The sequence below is a fragment of the Limulus polyphemus genome, unplaced genomic scaffold, assembly GCF_000517525.1.
Source record: "Limulus polyphemus unplaced genomic scaffold, Limulus_polyphemus-2.1.2 Scaffold351, whole genome shotgun sequence".
NCBI lineage: Eukaryota > Metazoa > Arthropoda > Merostomata > Xiphosura > Limulidae > Limulus > Limulus polyphemus.
Genome location: NW_013665961.1, coordinates 418,296 through 427,665, shown reverse-complemented (window position 1 = coordinate 427,665; position 9,370 = coordinate 418,296). Strand labels below are relative to the sequence as shown.

The window sequence follows — 9,370 nt, the reverse complement described above, 5'->3', positions numbered from 1 at the left end:
TAATGGGGAGGGGACTATTTAAATCATATTTTTTGGGGGGGGGGGCTCAAAGTTTTATTATTCACATCAAAGGAGACTCAGACTAAAAGAGTTTGGGAACCACTATAGTACAGTATCATAAATACACGCATACCAAGGCAGACAAACATAACGCTGCCCAAAGAAACTAAGTGATAAAATGTGGCACTGTATCCAGTAGGTCAGCTAATAAAATACAAATCGATGGTTGGTTGTTTTCTTTAACGAGTTTGGGGCATAAATGGGTGATTTCATATTGATCTACTTACGCCTTCACGCTGCTTTAGAGTTTCTTTTAGGCTTTGAATAATTAAAATCAGCTACACTTGTTACAGAAACATGCGTATCACAGTACGTTGTCGATCAATAATAAATTATAATTATATTATAAATAATTATACTATAATTTATAATTGACCGAAATTATAAATGTATAAACAAAATAACTGACACAATACTTTTTACTTGTGCAGACCAAACACTGTAATTAACCTATATGCAGTGTCCCTCCCTCTGGTGTGCCCGTAACTTGTATAACGATATAACGTTCACAGTGTTGTATACAACAAAGAATGTAATCTGGTATTGATATTTCCAAAGTTTGCACCCAACCTGAAAGCTCGTAAAGTTTCAATGTCATCTCAAAGTTTTTCGGATAGGAACTTTCTTGTAGGCCTATTAATATAAAGCTATTTGCTAAAGAATAATACGACTGCACAAATTCTGTCCAACAGATGAAAGTTTAAATGCGTTACATACTGTACTTTTATTAGTTTTCTTCTTTATGATTACACTCGTACAGTTTCAAAGCTTATATTAGACACATACTTTAAACCTTCAAACTCGGTATTGCGATTGTTCACGCTTCCTGATAACGAGAGTAAAACACTAAATTTACAAACCAAGCGAGTACTATCATCGTCAAACATAGGCCGATTTTTTTCACCGATCCCATTATGAAGTGCGAGATTTTGCGCTCATGTTGATATATCACAACAAAGTCAGGCCTATAATTTGTCAAATATAAAAAAAATGTATGGCTTTATCTTGAGTTCTATTCACAGACAGTACAAGTTATATCTTGAGCACACGTATAAACAAAAATACACGATTTTTGTGGACCTTAGTCATTTGACTTTTTTTGGGGAAAGGTCGTTTCATCATTTAAACACAAGGACCCCTTCGAAACAAAATAAATGTTTCATTGGAACGTAAGTTAAAACACAACAGATGACCATTAGACCGATCTAAGTTAACCCTTGCTCATCACAGAAGCCACGTAAAAATTAAAACCACACAGTCTCTCACATCTACACACCGATCAGTAATATTCAGATTATCTTTAATTTTGAACACCTGAATCAAATCAGTACTAATTCTTTATGCTAAAAACAATTCCAAAACTTCAAATCTTTCTATGAGGAAAAGCAAGATTACAAAGATTATTCACTTCATCCACAAAATTGCATAAAAATTAATCCTAAGAAAAATATAATTCATACCCATGTAACTAATCAAGGGTTTTGAAAATATTCAAACATCAAACACAAAATAATTATATAAACATAAAAACAAGTATGCATTTAAACTTCCAAGGTTTAAAACTTACTCCAAATGATCAAGTTCATATTTGTTCCCTCTTCAATACACCATCAATAAGGAAATTTCATACATTTTCACAATATTCAACAAATAAATGAAGTCTTCTCTATTTCTTCTACACCTTAAATTTTAATAAAACTAAGAAAATAATCTTAATAAAATTAATTATTCTTATAGCCTTGCTGTAGAAACTACTTGAAGTTGATGAAGAAAATGATCTGAACAAAGCTATTACAAAATGTCTGAAGCCTTCATACATTATCTAGTCATACAAAATTTTAGGCTGCATACACAGAAATTTACTGAGTGCTAGTTGAAGAAGGTCATCAGTTTTAATTTACATTTAAGAAAGGATGTTGAGTTATTGAAGAGAGTTTAGAGAAGAGTTATCTTCAAAACTTTATGGATAGAAATAAATGAGTGGTCCTTTTGGTAGTGCTCCCTTCGGCTAAACACAGGAATGAACATCTTAGCAGAATCAAAGGCTTAAGTGAAAGATTATCAGGGATATAATCAGAGCAACAAATGAGCTGGTTGTATATGTGGAACAGTTTTCAAGGTAAGAGTGAATTATACGCTAACAATGGGCTCCACTTAAGCATTTTAGGCAATAGAATGTTTGAGGAAGTTCTTAAGACATTCATTAAAAACAGTTAAAGACCAAAAAAAATTGAAGTTTAGAGGTAGAATCTACATGGGTTAAAAGCAGGGGCTTGAAGGAGAAAAAAGCTTATAACTGGCAATTGCATTAGGCAACCTGATTATATAGAAGGGGTGAATGAGAAATTATATAGGGAGATCTGGGTTGTTAATAATAACACTGATGCAATAATTAGGGTAGACTAGTTTTTAGATGCATTGATTGTAACTGTATGAAGACAAACATCAAAGGAGGGGGGGGGGTTGAAATGATTCAAGGTAGTTTTCTACACCAAACTGTCAATTTATTGTTAACCATTAATGAGACTATGAAAGGAAAGCTTGAAAAATATTTTAATAATAAGGGCTAGCTTCGAGTTTTTTTATATTTAGTTTAATTTAATGGATAGGATGGCCTAGGTGGACTAAAAGGTCCTTTGTTGTCCTTTAATATCATAACTGTGGAAGAGTGATCAATGCATAATTAGGTTCAGTGTTTGGCTACATGATAAGAATAAAAGAAATTAAATTTCAGTTCCTGTTTGTCAGAAAGTTAATTTTGGAACCATGTAAAAAGATTTATTATTAATGAATTTGGATAGTGAATCAAAAGACAATGTGGGAGAGATTTGGAGATTTTTAAAAAGTAATTTACTTATAATTCAAGATGGGAATTTTCCTAAAAATAGGAAAAGGATAACAGGAAAGATCAAACCTAAGTGGCTTACTTCAGATATAAGACAAAATCAGAGATAAATACCTCAAATTTAAGAACTTTAAATCAACAGATAGGTTGGAAGATTTAGAGAACTGCAGGAAGGCTAGGGATTTGATTAAAAAGTAAATTAGGAAATCTAAAAGGGCTTTTGACAAATAGTTATCTGATAATGCTAAACTAACATCAAGAATATTTTGTTAAAAGGTGAGCAAAATGTTAAAGTGAGGACTGGACCCTCAAAGGTTGTTGATGGCAAGGTTATTGTTGAAAACTATGAGATGGCTGAGCTTTTAAACATTTTTTTTTCTATTTTATTTTTACAAGAGAAGGTTTTCGCAATATTCCTGTTTTTTAACATTCCAGAAGAAATGTTGGAATTGATCAGAATTTTGTAGATATTAATCTCTTGGTTGTAAGTAGAAAGCCCAGGATTAAAAGTAGATAAAGCACTAGAGCCAGACAAAGTTTCTCCATGGTGTTAGAGATTAAAGACAAGATATGAAAACTACACTCTTCATTTAGACAGGTGCCTGAAGATTAGATAGTTGCTTATGTTACTGTAAAGAGGGAGATAACAGTTGCCCTGGAAAACTATAGGCCAGTTAATCTTTCCTTTGTCATGAGAAAAATTCTGATAAAAGCAGCTTTAAAGTCATTTAGTGAAATATGATAACATAAATGACTGTCAACATAGATTCAGCAAAGGGAAATCTTGTTGCATTAACCTGTTAACATTTTTAAGGATATTATTTAGACAAAGAAAGTTGAGTAGACATGGTGTACTTATATTTTCAAAAAGCTTTTGATAAGGTGCTACACAAATTAGTGGCTAAGAATATCACATTTGTAGACATTGGTGAAAGATTTGTTAATTGGTTTATTGGATGAGAAAAAGCAAAAGATTGTTATTAATGGAAATTTTTCTGGTATTTGAGTACCTTGGGGTCACTTGTTAGGCCTTTGCTTTTTCTTATTTACATTAACGATAATGATGGAGAATAATTTACTGTAAATTAGTAAAGTTTCCTGATGACATTAAACTCTTTGGTATTTCTAGCTGTATTGAAGATGTTGAGGAACTATAAAGAATGATTTGTGTTAACTGATAAATTTGACATATATATGTGGCAAATTACAATTATAGTAATTCTAAAAACTTAAGATTCAAAGTAAAAATGAATATATAATAATATGTCAACCACATTATATCTGCTATATTCGGTGCCAACGAAGCCCTTTCTCCAATACATAAAATTTAAGGACAAGAAGGGGCCTTGTTGGTTCAGTGAGGTTGTCCCATTCACTAACTAAAGAATAGAAATATATAACAAATAATTAATTAAAACTTAGTAACAAAAATACCCTCTGTGTCAGTTATTATTCTTTAAATATTTATCATACCTTCCCTTAAATTTACTGCATCTATTACATATGAAGGCAACCCATTCCAAAGGTCAACCTCACAGTTCAAAACATTTAGCTGATAACTACTACTCTGTCAAAATTTATATTCATCCTCCTGTCCTACCATTCTCACCATTAAGTAAAAAAAAAAAAAAATATGCATTAACACTATCAATTCCCTTAACATAAATCAGATCCCCCTTAAATCTTCTTTTCTCAAGAGAGAACAATTTCACAGATATTAAATTGTCTTCATATGATAACCTTTCCATCCCATATATCATCCTAGTAGCTCTCATCTGAACCCTTTCCAATAATTCAATGTCCTTCCTAAGATAAAGAGCCCAAGACTAAACACAATTCTCCAAATGAGATCTATTGAGTCATCTATACAATGAAATTATAAATTATTTAGACTTATTGTTGTTTCTGTAAATACAACATAAAATCCTATTTACTCTGCCTCTAGACACAGCTTGGATAACTTAACAGATTGACCAACCAAAACACCAAGATCCTTTATTTTTCCATATGTAAAACAGCAGCATTCTCATCACAACCTGTAATACCCAAGAATAAAATTATAAAATTTAAGAAATTTATACCAAGCTCATCAGGCTGGGATACACAGACATGGTAGTTCTTGAGAGGCTATTTATATGATCAACTTGTATTAACAACTGTTATACTATGAACTAGAGTAATTTGGTGAAGTTTGTAATTTTTTTTTTTTATCAACTTTTTTAAAGAGAAATTTACAAATTATAATTATTGTACAGATAGGTTACACTATCATTTACTGGTTTTAACACCAATTATTCATTATTACTTGAATTATCTTTATTCATTCAGAAGAACTGGTGAACCAGCAACTTAATTTTATTGTTCCCAGAACATGTTAATTAACCACAGTGTCAATAGGAGAATAGTACATTAGTAATTCTAAGAAATTAAGAAAATTTATAACAATATGCCAACTATACTGCACCTGCTGTGTCTAGAATAAGTGGAAGATAATGCATTTGGGGTATTATAATTTGCATCATATGTTCAATACAGATGAATACCTACTCAATAGTGTGACTGAAGAAACAAATTTTGGCACTGTAGCAGATAAATCTCTGAAACCATCAAATCAGTTCTCTGTTGATAGTAGAAAGCTAACAGAATTTGAAGATGTATTTATAAATATATGCATTACAAATCAAAAAAGGTAATTACAGAGCTGCTAACTTTTAGGAATCAATTGAGTGAGATTTTTGAGAAAGTAAAATTTTAGCATGTGCAGTGGAGTACCTATCACAAATTCAGAGGGCAGTTGCCCTCCAGGAAGGTCTAGTGACATCCTCCTCCTCCCCTTTCAATTTTATTTTGGGAAGCAAAGTGGTGCAATATGGTAGATCTTCTGGATCAGTAGGATACTGAATTTGACCTGGATCAAGCCAGTCAACCATTCACAATGCATTATAGAATAATACTAATTTTACTAAAATGTGATTATTTTTTATTCTAATATATGTGAGCATAAGAATAGGCCCAGATGCCACAGTCTCATACTCAATGTGCAAATGTTAGTAGCTCTGTAATTATCTCTATAAAAATTACAAGTTAGGCTTCATTTGGAATACTGCATAATTCATGTCCTTCTTTAATTAAGACTTAAGGACATCAACTTATTGGAAAGGATACAGAGGAAGACTATTATGATTCTAAGGATGGAAGGATTATCTTACAAGGAAATGTTCAAATCTCTTATTTTCACTTAAACTTAGAGTTTTATTTCTTTAAAATGGGTGATTGGCTTGTGCTCTCAGAAGTAGTGAAGACTGGCACTTTATAGTAATTTAAGAAGGGAATTGATAATTTCCTGAAAAATAAAATGTGGGTTTAAATTTTTTACCATTCTCAAGGTGGATGTGTAAGAACAATCTTGAAGGACCAAATGGTCCCTTGCCACCCACATGCTTTGAAATTTTAGCTTTACTCAACATATAGTAAACATTTAAAACAATCTGCTGGTAAACATACTGTTTTATCTACACAAATTGAAATGCTTTGTAAAGAGATTAATTAAAACTCAAAGTGTTACATAATAAGGAAACCAAATATAATCTTGAAGCAGGTTATACCTTCATACCTAGAAGGTAAAACAATATTTTAATGCTAAGTTATTTTTTAATGAAGTCAGATTCAGAAAATTTAGTCCTATTTCCAGAATCTACTTCAGTAAGTAGGTAAGGTACCATAAGCATAAATGTTTAATGAATAGTTTAAAATCAAAAATATCACTAACAATGAGTGAACCATGACAAGTAAGAATGCTAGGAGAATGTATTGAGTCAAGTTGATTTTTAGTTTCTCTCCAAGTAGTAGCTAGCTCTGATCAGAAGTTAACATAAAAAGAAAATAGTGCTAATAAAAAGCAATATTAAATATAATCATAAGAACACACACACACACACACACACACACATATAATATATATATATATATATATATATATATACTATAACCTAATTTTTGAATACTTATTCAAAACTAGATGCCTTTGTATTTTACAATTGCTGTATGATTTCTTTATCTATATTTAATTTGCATAAGAACACAGACAAAAGCAACACATGCAGAAAAGTCACCCCATAAAATTTCAGTTATTCCTTACTCACAAAAGCATCAAAATGTACTGTAATTTATAAAACTTGCATACTTTATAACATTTGATATATTATACTTTATATAACACAAATTTAAAATTATCATTGATAATACAGACTGGAGGTTATCAGCTTTTCAAATTCGTTTTGCTATATAGAAACTGATACTGATAAATAGAGGCAATAAGAAGGATCATGAGAGACATTTGGCTCAAGCCTCAAGCTCAAATGGAGCCTCAAGTTTAAACATTCATTATTTATTTTTTTTATTTGTTAAGTTACCAACTTGTTTTTATGTGCCTCTCAATCAATCAGAACAAAATGTGGAACACACTTTCAGCTTAGAGCTGCAAATTATATATACAAATTAGATATTGAAATTATGTTCATCTTTTCTTTCAGTCTAATAATTGTCTTATTTTGTTTTCTTGTGTCGTCATTTTCTATTTTTATTATAGCCAAGGTCCTCAAAAGTTAGAAGTGGTCATGGCCTCTCTGACCCTCTTAAGATTGAAAGAGCTTGCTGATAAAACTTAATGCTGTTAAGTCAAAGCACGAGTTTTGCATTTAATTTAGTCTTATTCTTAATAATGTTACTAGACTTTCTTAGTCTCAATCTCTGAGACGAATCTTGGTACTAGCACTACAGTAATACAAATTACAATATATTATGTAGAACTTATTAGAAGTAGTTAACTAATTACTAACTGTTAGTGTTAGTACTACCAATACTAATATAGTAATAATAAAGTAACTTGGCGCTTAGTAACACTAACAACAAAAGCTGAAATTTAAACTTAAAAATATGGTAACTTTATAAGTTTATTAAATCGCAGAAATAAAACAAAAGCACACTGTATGCTGGAATTACAATATAAATTACTTACAAAGTTTTACCCTGATACTAATAACTGCTTGCAGTGCACAACGTTTACATACGCAGCAAATCACACCAAATAACCATATATAATAACCTGCGTTAGCTGTATAAAACAACCCTCGACCGGCACAAAGTTATTTCATTTTCTCTCAAGTGCGCATGCTCAACATTTATTACTGCCACCTTATGGTGAGATTTAAGGACAAGGTTATCGAGCTCGCCCTAAACCAAATTAGAGGTCATAATTCTTATAGTATTTGCACGAATAAGTTTGGAGAATTTTTAATGTTTTTCTACCGATGTGTATTTGCACTTAAGTACGCATTTTCATAAATATAACAATGTAGGATCATAAAATGTTTGAAATATATTTATTTATACTTTTAACCGATGATGTGTTTTACGTTACCGAAATAAGGTCGAAACACAAAGACTAAGTGAATTCGATGACGAGGAACTCACTTTGAGACAAATAATGGTTGGAGACGGCTTGAATGGGTAATGAAGAAAAACTTTAATATAAGTTTTTCTTCATTACCCATTCAAGCCGTCTCCAACCATTAAAAGACTAAGTAATTTTTCGAAAATAATAAAGCCAATATATTAATTAATCAGGGGATGAAACTACAGATCTATTAATAATAAATTTTTGTGTTCAGCAGTATTTCTGAGAGCTTACAACGCTAAAAATCAGGTTTTGATACCCGCGATGGGCAGAACACAGATAACCTATTGTGTAGCTATGTGATTTGCTGAAAACAAGCAGAATAAATTTTGGACTATTGATATAAATATTTTATTAATCATTCATAAGGTAAACCATTATATTGCATCCTTGATAAATAATACAGCCTAGTAATATAGTCCAATATACTTTTTTAGAATTATGTACAGCTAATACTATTTGATGAATTTTAAAAATAAATTATTATTGTTTGTTTTTTAGGGTACAGCCACATTGGGCTATCTGATCTGTCCATCACGAAGAATCGAACACCTAATTTTAGCGCTGTAATCCGTAAACTTATTTCTGTACCACCAAGGGACATAAATTGTTAAACATTTAATATAAACATGTTTCTTATAGAATGGGAGGTAGCGGCAAATAAAAAGCTAGGACGGCTCACAAAAGAGAATAAAATATAAAATTAAAGAAAGCCAAATTGTGCTATTTGTTGTGTCCACCTTGGGGAATCAAATGACGAATTATAACGTTGTAAATCCAAAGACTTATCGCTGTTCCACCCGGGAACTAAAGAAAAGTATTGTTTCGACAGCGGAAGTCACGTGAGTCAAGTAAGACGTCATGCGATTCTAGAAGGATCTTGTCTGTTCGTGGCAACTCTAGTCTTCTGTATGCGCCCTCTATTTTTGTATAAAGTGCGCCAGACAATTAATCGGGAATAGCGAACAGAGAGATTGAAGATATAGACGGACAACTGAGTCAAGCGCGGT

At 31.5% G+C, this 9,370-nt stretch overlaps 1 protein-coding gene across 2 annotated transcripts in view; it reads right to left on the bottom strand.

Annotated features, from left to right (window-relative positions):
- The window catches only part of LOC106457614 (high affinity copper uptake protein 1-like), a 37,667-nt gene extending 29,644 nt beyond the window's left edge, over positions 1 to 8,023 (bottom strand). For both annotated transcript variants that reach the window (XM_013917050.2, XM_022383608.1), the window contains exon 1: positions 7,923 to 8,023. The gene's annotated coding sequence lies outside the window, so the exon portion shown is untranslated. The remainder of the gene's footprint in view (positions 1 to 7,922) is intronic.
- Between the last annotated feature and the right edge of the window lie 1,347 nt (positions 8,024 to 9,370).